At 41.0% G+C, this 14,772-nt stretch overlaps 1 pseudogene; it reads right to left on the bottom strand.

Annotated features, from left to right (window-relative positions):
- Positions 1-14,362: 14,362 nt before the first annotated feature.
- LOC138357953 (5S ribosomal RNA) lies at positions 14,363-14,481 on the bottom strand (annotated as a pseudogene).
- Positions 14,482-14,772: the final 291 nt, after the last annotated feature.

Below are 14,772 nucleotides of genomic sequence, written 5' to 3' on the forward strand. Positions count from 1 at the left end.
TTCACCCACAGGGGTCTCTCCCACTGTGTTATCTCTCACCGGGGTCTCACCACCGGTAGCCTCATCCAGTGTAATGAGACTGATGCACACTACCTCAGTATTACCCTGCATGTGTGCTTGTAGCATCACCTCTTCCACGGCCCTCACATTCACAGACTAGTAAAATGCCGTGATACCACACAGATAACCACGCATTCAATGTCGATTCACCTATAACCTGTGACAGGTATGAGAAGGTGAGAACTGTGGTTGATCCCTCAGATCAACACAGACACAATAAAACAATGACAAGATCTTGTACTTACAGATAGGGTACCTTTCCTTACTCACTCACTCAGGCACATTTATACAAGCACTCGTAGGTGGCCTGACAGCTGGTTTCGCTCGTAGACACAGAGGGTACTAGCAGTAGGGCGTGCTGTATGCTTAACAGACAGACACACGTGTGAGGGGATGGCTCACCAGCTCACTTACAATAGTGCTCTTATGCCTGTGGGAGCCAGTACACTTGTTAAGTGCACTTGTTAAGTGGGCGGACTTACGTTTTGTACCAGCAACCGAAACATCTAGTGTTTGGGCTCATGTGAGAGCCCCAGTCATCAGCAGTCCATAAATGTTACCCTGGCCGGGGTGGCATGTCTGTGGACAGTGCTAGAGCTGATAGCATCATCTCATTGTATGGCATGGAGCCAGACAACTTTGCGCGCGAACGGCTAGGCCGCAGGCGTGGGTGGACATGTGGGGCCCCACGCTCGCCGGCCACTAGAGTGGTTGTCATGGAGATAGCCGCCATCTTAGTAAACATCTTGAGCCGCCATGTTGGTCGGCCATCTTGGAGCAGCCCTAGGGGCTATGCTACACCGTCGCTGATTGGATGAGAGGGGTAGGCCGCTGTATGCCTTCCTCTCATTGGTTATTTCGAGAAGGACGCGGGGATAGCCGTTGTGTAGCGTCATTCTGAACTCAGCCGCCACCTTGTCAAGACGCCACTGTACTCAATTCGGCCAAATTGGAGTATAGGGCGTCGTGGTGGCTGGACTACAACTGCTGATGCTTCCTGCTTCACCTACGACATCGGTCGTCACAGAATCCGGCCGAAGTCGTCGCTTGGAGGGGTTTAAGACATTATTGTATGCAGGGGGTAGAGGTACAGTGATCTGGGATCGGGGAGAATGTGCATACGAGCAGCAACAGACTCGTAGATCCCATACCAGTGATGATTAGACTTGCTAGTGCTCTGTAGCAGTCGATGGGAACGGGGAAATTCGTGTCAGTGTTAAGGCAATTTCCCGTGTTTGTGTGAGACGCTATCGTGCGCGTCACCTGGGTATGATCACTTCACTTCACCGGGAAGTCGAGGGTGCGAACTCAGCCGTGTTGAGTGGGAGGGGTTCGAGTGTGCGCCAATTTTCCGTATAAGTACTACGGTCAGGAACTACCGCCGCTTACGCCACCCGGGACGAGCCAGCCACCTATAGCGGGGTGCCTGATGTATGGGAATGGTGTGTAAAGCCGGCAGTGTGAATGAGTAAGTACGTATGTGTGTATTTTTGGTGATTAGTAGTCTCTAAAGCTTGAATTCGAGGTCAAGTGTTCCGTCACATTGTCACGCAGCACCTGTTCAGGTGGAGTGAATTGTGGGCGAGGAGATTAATCACCTGTGTTGTCATCTTGTCAGTCCAGAGGGACTTAAGTCTGGTGTACGCAGACGTACAGTGTGTGTGTGTGTGTGGGTACACATGGGGAACAGAGTATACATAGATTAGCCAAGGACGAAGAGGATGTCCATGTAATAATTTTAATATTCCATTGTGGTAATCATTTTGATCGTCCGTGGGACGGAGTGATATCATTTCCATGTGCAGGTGCAGGTTTCCATATCTTGCAGGTGTGGAATTCCAACACTGAGCGCTCAGGTCTGTGTAACGCCAGTGATTCCTGGCAATGATTATTGTGGAGTGTGCCACAGTGTGGCTTAAATTTCTTGTAGTGTTCCCAGGGCCGTGACAAGTGTGATTTATATAAATATATATTGTGGTTGCAGTATTAATTAACGTAATTTTGGTGAGTTTTGGTGAGTGACGAGGCTGTCTAGAGAGACCGCCCCCGCTCTATCGAGTAACGTAACTCTCGAGTGTTTATCGACATGCGTGATCGATAAATCACTCACCCATGTGATTTAAGGAGTGTGAGATTCTCCTTAGTGTTCCCAATAACGTTTGATAGCTGTAGGCTACATGTGTCAGCAATAATTATAATTATATATATATATATATATATATATATATATATATATATATATATATATATATATATATATATATATATAATATATATATATATAATCGTAGTGTCACGGTGCCCAGTGTGATTGTGTTATTTACTGTGTGGTGATTGATATATATTGACCTATGTTCTAGGGGTCATTTGCAGCAGTAAGTAAGTGTGTGCAGTATCCTAATATTTGGGAAATTAGAGTACTTGCCGTGTGTGTTATTGCAAAAGGGGTTGTTATTTGATAGTGATTGTTGCTAGTGTTGAGCAATCACCGTATGTGATTGCAGTCCAGTAAAGTCATTGTGGGGCAGCGTTCTAGAGGGTTCATGTCCTGTAGGTTATTTTACTAGGTTCTGCAGTATTGCCATTGCAACCGGATTGTAACGTAAATCACTGTGATTTGTTAGTGTGATTTGTCATTGTCGTGGGGGAACTCGGCTGTAGACGAGTACTTGGGTACAAATATATTCTCCTGGTTATCTGGTAGGACATCGAAGTCCAGTATTCAGTGAGGTGATTGCAAGGCAATTAATATAACGTAACCAAGGGAACGCCCATTGCTTTAAGAGAATTTGTTCTTTGACAATTTGAGTAACGTAGAATGCGTTTGGGTTAATTTACTTTCCTGCAAGCAGCTACGGTAGTCTCGAGGAGCCTAGCCATCAGCCAGATAAGAATTAGAGTATTGTCTGTCGTAATTAACGGTCAGTGGGCCGGGTAATTGACGCGTTTCAGGAAGTCAAAGTAATTAATCTCGATCCTTGTTTGATCGACTCACACGAAGGCTACATTGTTCCATTAACATAACATCGTTATCTGCCCGGAAGTACCGGCACTTGATTGACTCGTGAGAGGAGTAGCGTCATTTTAGAATAACGTAAACGTGGGGCTAATTACTGTTATTAGTCGCCTGAATTGGTCTGAGTATGGAAGGCTTAGACGGAATTCATACCTTAATGTAAATTGCTGAGCCAGTGTGAAAGGTTGCGTATTTTAATTGTTTAATTATTGATCTTGAGGATAATAATTAATTACTCTAAAGGTAATCACGAGTAATTACCGTTCTCTTAGCACTTTGGACATTGTAAATCAGAGTTTACCATCGCAGAGTGATTAGTAACCGATTAACGTAAATTAGCGTAACTAGTAAAGAGATTAATCAGCTGTCTGGAAGTACAGGATTAATGGGATTTTCTCACTGAATGCTCGACGGGTAGAGTGTTGTGAAATTTCCGCGTTACTAGTGACAGTTGTAAGAGTTGTTAATTTAACGTAAATGTTACCTTGTTATTAACTTAAATGTTATTGTGTTATTAACGTAAATCAATTGTTATTGATTGTTGATCGTCCGTGGGACGGAGTGTTAACGTAAGGATTAATTTGTGGAAGGGTGCTGGAGTTGCCAGTGAACCCATTAGTTATTGTTGTCATTGGAAGACTACTGATTTGATTGCATTGCAACCGCTGTTGCAGGAGTAGACTGCACTGAGGCGTAGAACAGTTAGGAGGTTACTGGAGACGTATTCCAGAACCTACTGTGTCATTTGTTGTAATTGTGATTATAGATCTGTTAGTTCTTGTTTCTTGATTGATTCCTCTGTGGTCACACTTATGTTCGAGTTAGTTCATTATGCAGTCCGAGGGGCTGGTGTCTAGCTGTCATTGATAGTGTCACAGGAAGGATTTCGAGTAACGTCATTGACATTTCTTTTTGTTTTGTTGTAGTAGTTAGTACTTTATTGAATAAACTAAGTTGTTATGGTTAACACTGTCTTTTCGTTACACCCCCACACATTATTATTGTTATGCAAATGTTCTTCACACTCGACTAATAAGACTGATTTTCTGAGCTTTGGATCAAATATACGGCACCACACAACAATAAATTATTGTTGTGAGAGCCCGTGACCTACTCGTTAGATTCGCTTCGGCGATTGGCGAAGGTCAGCGGCCTAGTGGGGGGGATTTCAATTTTCATTGGGGTCTCGGCGTTTGCTCGCGCCTAGTCAATTATTCATACATGGTCCCAAAGTGAGGAATGAGCTGTTTACTACACTGGTGTGTTAGCTAAGCAAATCCTTCCTCAGGCGACCTAGTTGAATATCACGACAGGAATAAAGGTTAAAGAATAAAGAAAGTTCTTAGAAATTTTCCGAGCTAAAATTCCTTATACCAATTTTAATTTATTCCACAAATTCTCAACTTCAAACTCTCACAACACGCACACACACTGGCACTGGCGATGAGTAAGGTGGTGACGTCACATAGTAGTGAGGGTGGCGGCCGGCGCCTCGAGGTACTAAGGTACACGCTCGGGACGAGTGGTGGCTGGCGGCGGCTGTGGTACCATGCAGGTACACTTGTGGTAAAGTCACACACAGGTTACTTAGGCGGCGGCACTGCCTTAGTTCACTCTAAGTCACTCACAACGGTCTTTGTCACCAGGGGTTACCTGATACCAGTCTGTTTCGCGCTAGAGATTTGTCACTTTAGGCTTCTGAACAATATATTCACACTCGTGATTCTGGGTGAGTGTGTAGTATATCGTAGAGACGCTGAGTTAACTTGACGGTGAGGAATAGACGGTGTTCAGTCTATTGGCCGGTAGACAGAACAGAACCCGTCCTCTGGGTTTGGTCTCCCACACTTGAATGGTTTTGCCTGAAGCTCAGGGCATCTTGTGAGGCACACACAAGGGGATTACAATTTGATCAATAGCATTGCAGCAAATGGGCGGGAACGAATCATATTGGCTCGTTCGATGAGCAGTAGGAGAGGTGATGTCATGAACACGTCACAAACACGTCATACCTGTTATTCACCATCGCGCCGGTTGACCCCAGAGGTCATATGGTCGCTGGCGTCTCCCCTCTCTCTCTCTTCACCGGCCAATGTACTCACTGACCCTTGGTGGCAAGTATGCTTAATTCCCTGTATCTACTTCCTGCCTGGACATACGGCGGCCTCCGTATTATGAAAGTGTTCCTGGTTAAGTGGGCATTCTGGAGATACCCAAAATGCCAGGTCACTATCCAGGGTTAACAGAAATAGGACCTTGTGCACAAGATCGGTGCACTGTGCACTGCAATGAGCCATTCAAGTCAGTTGTGGGAGAACCTTGAGAGACACTCTCTCACACACCCAAAAGATGGGTATGGCCTCCACTGCCACATAAGGATGAGTATAGGGGTCCAGTACCCCCACGTGATGGGCATGGGTCCATTACCGCCCACAATATGCTTTTGACGTCATGTACCGCCTACAGGATAGGCATGGGATCCACTACCGCCCATACGATGGGTTTGGGGATCACTATCATCCACAGGATGGTCCACTACCGCCGACAGGATTGCTTTGGGGACCACTATCATCCACAGAATGGGTATGGGGACCACTATCATCCACAGGATGGGTATAGGGGTCCACTACCGCCCCTAGGTTGGGTATGGGGGTCATGTCCCTCCACAGGAAGGGTATATGCGCCACTACTGCCCATAAAATGAGTATGGGGTCAACTATCGCCTTCAGGATAGGTATTGCGTAGACACCCACTCACAGTATGGGTATGGGGGGGGGCCACTGCTACCCACAAGATGGATATGGGGAAACTATCCCCCCACAGGATGGGCATGGGGGTATACTACCGCCCACAGGATTGGTATGGGGTCACTACCACCCACATGATGGGTATGGGGGTCCACAACCTCCCACAGCATGTGTATGGGGGTCCACAACCACGCACAGGATGGGTATGGGGTCCAATACCGCCGACAGGGTGGGTATGGGGGCCACGTCCATCCACAGGATGGGTATAAGCTCCAATACCGCCCAGAAAATAAGTATGGGGTCCACTACCACCCACAGGATGGGTATGAAGTCCACTACTGCCCACATGATGGGTACTGGGTTGACCACTACTCACAGGATGGGTATGAGGTAGCCATTATCACCCACAGGATGGGTATTGGGTCACTACCTCCCACAGGATAGGCATGGGGTCCACTACTGCCCACATGATTGGTATGGGGGGTGCACTACCGCCCACAGGATGGGTATAGTGTCCACTACTGCCTACAAGATGGCTATATTTATTTATTTATTTATTATTTATTTATTTATTTATATACAAGAAGGTACATTGGGTTTGTGAGAATACATAGCATGGTACAGTAATTGCACTCTTGTAAAGCCACTAGTACGTGCTGTGTTTCGGGCAGGTCCTTAATCTAACAGATAATTTTAAGTAGGAAAATTCTATCAGATTTAATAAAATGATAACAAATACATTGCAAGAAAAAAAATGAGATGAGAGAGATTAGTAAGTATATTAAAGCACATTGGTATATTAAAGCTCTGATTACATTGACAGCTTGATTGGTAATTTAAACAAGATTAATAGACACCACACAGCAGATTGACAGTACATATAAGAAGACAGCAATGATCGCAATGATAAAGATGTTCAGATTGGGTACATAAAGATTGGGTAGCAATAGATACAGTGCAGTTTTAATGCAAAAGTTAAAAAACTATGAAGATGATATTAGGTACTTTTTAGTACTGTTTTTGAATGATGCAAAAGTTGGACAGCTTTTCAATTCAATAGGGAGTGAGTTCCATAGACTGGGTCCCTTTATTTGCATAGAGTGTTTACACAAATTAAGTTTGACTCTGGGGATATCAAAGAGATATTTATTTCTGGTGTGGTGATAATGGGTCCTATTACATCTGTCCAGGAAGAGTTTCAGAGCAGGATTTGCATTTAAGAACATTGTTTTGTAAATGTAGTTGACACAGGAGAATTTGTGGAGTGAGATTATGTTTAGCATGTTTAGGGAGTTAAACAAGGGGGCTGAGTGTTGTCTGAAAGCAGAATTTGTTATTATTCTGATTTCTGATTTACCCAGCAGATTTTTGCTGGGTAATGATGGTCTTGAGGTGGTTTGCAGTGGTTGAACCCCATGCACAGATACCACAATTAAGATAGGGATAGATTAGTGCATAATACAGAGAGATGAGAGCAGAGTTAGGTACATAATATCTGATTTTGGAGAGTATACCAACTGTTTTAGAGACTTTCTTAGTTATGTGTTGTATGTGGGTACTGAAGTTGAGTCTCTTGTCTAGGAATAGGCCAAGAAACTTTCCATCATTTTTATTGCTAATGTTTACATTGTCTATCTGAAGCGGAATTGCATTTGTATATTTACTTCCAAATAAAATGTAGTAGGTCTTTTCTATGTTAAGTGTTAGTTTGTTGGTTGACATCCATAAGTGGACTTTTTTAGTTCCTTATTAACAACATTATTTAGTGTATGTGGGTTGGGGTTAGAGTAGATGAGGGTAGTATCATCAGCAAACAAAATAGGTTTCAGAATGTTAGAGACGTTAGGCAGATCATTGATGTAAATAAGAAATAAGAGAGGTCCCAAAATGCTGCCCTGTGGCACTCCAACGGTTATTGGTAGAGTGGGAGAGGTTATATTATTGATGGCTACACATTGGTGTCTATCACTAAGATAAGATTGGATATAGTCCAGTGTATGGCCTCGAATTCCTGTATGGCCCCCAATTCCTCGAATTCCCCATGGCTATAGGGTCACTACCACCCACAGGATGGGTATGCGGTGCACTTCCGCCCGCAGGATGGGTATGGGGTCCACTACCAACCACAGGATGGGTATTGGGTCCAATACCGCCCACAAGATGGATATGGGGTCTATTACCGCCCACAGGATGGGCATGGGGTCCACTACCACCAACAGGATTAGCATATTGGGTTTTCTACTGCCCACAGGATGGGTGTGGGATTTATAATTATAATAAGCACTATTAGTTTATATTACTTATTAAGTTTATTGTTACAACTTAATTATTATAATTAAGTACCTAATTTCATCTTCATTGTTTCCTACTCTGTGCTTTAAATTTGCTCTGTATCTAGTGTTACCCAATCTTTATGTACTTAATCCTATCAACTTTACTATTGTAATCATTGCTGTCTTCTTATATGTGCTAGCAATATGCTGTATTGTGCCTATTAATCTTTGTTAAATTACCATTCAAGCTGTCAGTGCAATCTATCTAAGCTACCTATATGCTTTAATATACATGCCCGATACGCTACGCGTACTAGTGGCTTTACAAGAATGTAATTATTATGCTATGTATCCTCACAATCCCAATGTACCTTCTTGTATATATATAAATAAATAAATAAATAAATAAATAAATAAATATACATTCAAATCTCTCTCATCTCATTTTTTTCTTGCAATGTACTTGTTATCATTTTATAAATTTTGTTAGTATTTACCTACCTAAAATTTTCTGATAGATTAAGGACCTGCCCGAAACGCTGTGCGTACTAGTGGCTTTACAAGAATGTAATCACTATGCTATGTATCCTCAATATCCCAATGAACCTTCTTGTATATATATACATAAATAAATAAATATATAAATAAATAGTTATTACACATAATAGTGGTGCTTCCCAAATCAATATTATATACAATATTGTATGCTTTGAAAATCTTTGAAAATAAAAATGAGAATGTATTGTAGGAACGTCAACAGAATACAATGTTACATTAGGAATGTCTATGGGGTACATTAAAATCAAATCAAAATCAAAATGTTTATTCAGGAAAAAATACATACATAGAAGATGAGTTACAAACATAATGTTTGATTTATAGATAGAGTTAGTACATATAATACCTAAAGTAACTAATACAACGTTTCCGGCAGAGTGTGGGGAGAGAAACCCCTTAGATTAAAGATTAATACTAACTGAGATTAAAGTATAAATTGTGTTGAAATAAGGAAAAAAAGGAGAAGTGGGGAACATGGCAGAAATCAGCAATTATACAACTTGGTCAACAAAGAGTATTGTTTGAAAATAGTAAGATATAGGTTGACATTTAGAGGGTAAAGTAAGTTACATGGAGTTCATTAGGAATAGTACTTAGTTTTTCTCTTAAACTGGTTGAGAGAGGTACAACCTTTGACATGATTGGGGAGGTCATTTCACAATCTGGGTCCCTTGATTTGTAGAGCATTTCTAATTTGGTTAAGTCGCACTCTTGGAATATCGAATAGGAATTCGTTACTGGTATGGTGCCCATGGGTTCTGTTACAACCTTCTAGGAAACTCTTAAGGTCAGGATTGACATTACAGTTCTGAGTCTTAAATATATAGGGTACACATAAGAGGATGTGCAGTGACTTAAGAACAAGATTTCAGTATCCCAACAGCTCATTCACCCCAAGTGATCTTAAACTTTTGTACTGTTAATTCATATCGATGCATGACAATCAGCAAGGTAACTATAATATTCACGCAAGTCCAAAAATATTGTGAACTTATCTTATTTATTCAAACACACGAAATATCGTAATTACGTGATTAAATACCAACCTATATACTGTTCATATGGTTGAACCTGGATATTTATGACGCATTGAAATAAAAAAAATCTGCTTAATAATAATTTGAGATAAAAGTCATACTAGCATACAGCAATTAATCACATAAATAATCACTATATCACATCAATTAATCACTATACACACACAATGTTCCACTTATACATACACTAAAAATACACGATATCATAACACTCAGTATAAAACACATTTACACTCAATATTACACAAGTGTGTAATATTGCCTTGTAGTTACAAGTCATTTTTCCTCATATTACCACAACTTAACCACCTAGGGCCTAACCTTTATTATGATATATTCTTGTAAAGGCGTTAAGTTGGGTTAAAACCCTAACAGACATGTACCTAACCTGCATGGATCTTTGCTGAATATTGCATCTTCATTGTTTTGATAGGATTGATTTTGGATATAAACTTAAATGACTTGTACCTAACCTGCTTGGAGCTTTGTTGAATATTATATCTATATTGTATCTATATATTTAGAGAAATGTTGTTTTGAAAATGCACCTAACTACCCTGTGTCTAACCTGCCTGGATATATGATGAATATTGCAACTGTATTGCTAGAAATGTGTTTGCTTTACACATCAACTCTGTTCCTAACCTGCCAGGATCCCTGTTCAATATTCCTGGCAATGTTTTGTTTTGGATATGGACTCAACACCCATGAACCTAACATGCCTTGACCTAACGTTAAATGTATCGTATTTTTGGGACAGTGTTGTTTTTTACATCAACCCAACCGCCCTGGACCTAACCTCTGATACCGGAATCTTGGTTCAATGTTGCATCTTATTCTTAGCCATGTTTGTTTTTGTTTGTTTTTACATCAATATAACCAAGCCAGCCCACCCAAACCTCAATTACCCGGGTTAATGGAAATGTGTTTTTATTGGGCATTTTCTCTTCATTAGCTCAACTTAACCAGCCTCTACCTAACTTTATATACCTCGGTCTGAACTCCATTTTACACATATTTTTAGGAAAGCGATAAGATTCGCTATATCTATATCATTAAATAATCCAATTTGCCTTAACCTAACCCGTAACTAAGGGCTTTATACCCCCACCCTCCTTTACCTGGAAATTATACTACATATTGATGATAAGACTCTTCTACATTTTCTAAATTATTATAAATTAAGGTAATATGTCATAAATAAGGATAAATCAGGGATAAATTTAGATAATATGACATAAATAAGGGTCGAATTTGGATAAATTAAGATTATGATATTAAATAAGATAATATGACAAATTAGGGTTAATTAGGGATAAATTAGGGTTAAAGTAGGATCAATTTTTATATGTGAAAATATATTCTTACCTTAATTATCCATAAATTACGCTAAATTTCGAGGAAAGGGTGGGGGAGGGGAGATAAAGCCTCTAGTTAAGGGTAAGGTTAAGGAAAATTAGATTATATAATGATTTAGCTTGAAGCAGTGCTCAGGTGTTGTACAGCTTGGGGGAGTGCTCAGGTTTTGTACAGCTTGGGGGAGTGCTCATGTGTTGTACAGCTTGGAGGAGTGCTCATGTGTTGTACAGCTTGGAGGAGTGCTCATGTGCAGTATAGCTTGGGGAGTGCTCATGTGTTGTACAGCTTGGGGGAGTTCTCTGGTTTTGCACAGCTTGGAGGAGTGCTCTTGTGTTGCACAACTTGGAGGAGTGCTCAAGTTTTGTACAGCTTGGAGGAGTGCTCGTGTGTTGTACAGCTTGGAGGAGTGCTCATGTGTTGTAGAACAGCTTGGAGGAGTGCTCATGTGTTGTACAGCTTTTAGGAGTGCTCATGTGCAGCACAGCTTGGAGGAGTGCTCATGTGTTGTACAGCTTGGAGGAGTGCTCATGTATTGTACAACTTGAGGGAGTGCTCATGTGCAGCACAGCTTGGAGGAGTGCTCATGTGTTGTACAGCTTGGGGGAGTGCACATGTGTTGTACAGCTTGGACGAGTGCTCATGTGTTGTAGACCTTGGGGGAGTGCTCATGTGTTGTACAGCTTGGAGGAGTACTGATGTGTTGTACTGCTTGGGGAGTGATCATGTGTTGTACAGCTTGGAGGAGTGCTCATGTGTTGTACAGCTTGGGGGAGTGTTCATGTGTTGCACAGCTTGGAGAAGTGCTCATGTGTTGTCATATCTATCGATGATTTCTGTGTTTGTTTGCTTTTTTAGCAAACAACACAGAAATCATCGATAGATACAGCGATAGCAGACGGCTTGACGTCTGCGAGGCACTACACATAAAGAAGTCAACACCAGCAATCAACAGCCAATTAATGCACAACTATATTCTACCCACTTCAAGACTCCGTTCCAATATAGAAGCATCAAGAAATATGGGCCAATAAAAATAGGCCTTCTGCAGTTACCTACCTTTAATACCCATTGTTTCGTGTTCTGTCTTGTGTAAAAAGTTTATTTTCACCTCATCCAAAACTATTGTAATATATCACCACACCCAAATGTAGGTATAAAAAACTCGAAGATGTTTAAGCTCTATTCAGTTAAAGTTGTGTGTGTGTGTGTAAACTAAAGTCTTTGAAAATGTAATAAGTTTTACGAAACGCGCTCAAGTGTCGCGTCAGACTAAAAATAAAAATGAATTTTGGAGAATTGATTTTTGAATTACCATCAACAGTGAAAAGAAACGTAAGAAAGATCGAGAAAATTCCTGTTAGAATTATTAATCTTACTTTTTCGGTCATATTTAATAATATATATATATATATATATATATATATATATATATATATGTCGTACCTAGTAGCCAGAACTCACTTCTCAGCCTACTATGCAAGGCCAAATTTGCCTAGTAAGCCAAGTTTTCATGAATTAATTGTTTTTCGACTACCTAACCTACCTAACCTAACCTAACCTAACTTTTTCGGCTACCTAACCAAACCTAACCTATAAAGATAGGTTAGGTTAGGTTAGGTAGGGTTGGTTAGGTTCGGTCATATATCTACGTTAATTTTAACTCCAATAAAAAAAAATTGACCTCATACATAATGAAATGGGTAGCTTTATCATTTCATAAGAAAAAAATTAGAAAAAATATATTAATTCAGGAAAACTTGGCTTATTAGGCAAATCGGGCCTTGAATAGTAGGCCAAAAAGTGAGTTCTGGCTACTAGGTACGACATATTATATATATATATATATATATATATATATAATATATATATATATATATATATATATATATGTCGTACCTAGTAGCCAGAACTCACTTCTCAGCCTACTATTCAAGGCCCGATTTGCCTAATAAGCCAAGTTTTCCTGAATTAATATATTTACTATAATTTTTTTCTTATGAAATGATAATATATATATATATATATATATATATATATATATATAATATATATATATATATATATATATATATATATATATTCATTTCTTTATATATTTTGTATATAGCTTTTTCATTAAAGGATTTGGAAAGGGGGTGAGGGAGAGGAATAATGTGTTAGAAATAGGAAACGAAGGATAAGGATGGAGCATGAGTGAGTTGTAAATCTTAGTGTTCTGTCAATTTTGGACTTGCTGTAGTTGTGTTTCGTCTGTGTTACAGATGTGTGTTTGGTTACTGAGTTGAAACATCTGCCTGGTGAAGGATGTCAGTGTTGGGCTGCTACCGTTGGTCTGGCTGTTTAAGCTGGTGACTCGGGCTTGTTCAAAGTGACTTCCTCAAACATCAAGCTTCCTGCACTGCTTGCTTGCTTCACGAAAGGTTTTCGTAATTTTTTGTCATTTTGTTTCTTTGTGTATATCTCTTTTTAATTATAATTAAGTTAATCATTTTTTTTTTTTAATTACTTCATGTGAAGATTAGGTCCGGGTCGACCTAATATTCTGAGTGGTCTAAGAGGCCATACAGGATACGTGGTCTTGAAAACTCAGAGGCCATCTTGAGAGGCAGTTGAGTCTGGTATTCATGAGCATCACTCACAGGATGAGTTTATATATATCATAAAAGAACTAAACAAAAAATAATATAACCAGTTGGTATTCCTCCTATTATCGAGGTGCATAAACATACCGCCATGCTGCAATATAACCAGTTGGTATTCCTCCTATTATCGAGGTGCATAAACATACCGCCATGCTGCAATGACTGCATGTTTACTCTAAGGACGAGTGGCGCTGCCCAATAAACTCGCCCTTCTCGGTAAAGTTTTAATGTGAAATCCGACCTGCACAAACACTCTTGAGACTTCCCTGACGTACACACTGCTGACATCACCCTAGTTTTAGCCTCGTCTCTGCTGGGTTTTCCAAGAGGCCTGGTCGAGGACCGGGCCGCGCGGACGTTAGGCCTCGAAATCTTCGCTATGTAACGAAGGTTCCCGCTCGCTCTTCAGCTAGGATATCCGTTATCTTGAGATGATTTCGGGGCTTTAGTGTCCCCGCTGCCCGGTCTTCGACCGGGCCTTCACACCCAGGAAGCAGCCCGTGACAGCTGACTAACACCCAGGTACCTATTTTACTGCTAGGTAACAGGGGCATAGGGTGAAAGAAATTCTGCCCATTGTTTCTCGCCGGCGCCTGGGATCGAACCCGGGACCACAGGATCACAAGTCCAGTGTTCTGTCCGCTCGGCCGACCGGCACCCTTAACATTATTCCCAACAGCATTTGGTGTTCCCAGGCGGTCACCCATCCAAGTACGAACCAAACCCAACGTTGCTTAACTTCCCTGATCGGACGAGAAGTGGTGTTCTCAACGTGGTATAGTCGTTGGCAATACCACGTTGGCGTCAGAGTTTGTACTTGTATCGCGGTCGTCCTTATGAGATTTGATTTATTATGTAGCACATACCCATCCTGCAGGTGGTAGTGGAAGGGTTACAGGGGCACTATACCCATCCTGCAGGTGGTAGTGGAAGGGTTACAGAGGCACTATACCCATCCTGCTGGTGGTAGTGGAAGGGTTACAGGGGCACACTATACCCATCCTGCTGGTGGTACTTGATGTGGCTCAGAGAGACACCATATTGTATTATATTGACACCATATGAATTATATCTCGTAAT

This window comes from Procambarus clarkii, chromosome 80, assembly GCF_040958095.1.
Source record: "Procambarus clarkii isolate CNS0578487 chromosome 80, FALCON_Pclarkii_2.0, whole genome shotgun sequence".
Taxonomy (NCBI): Eukaryota; Metazoa; Arthropoda; class Malacostraca; order Decapoda; family Cambaridae; genus Procambarus; species Procambarus clarkii.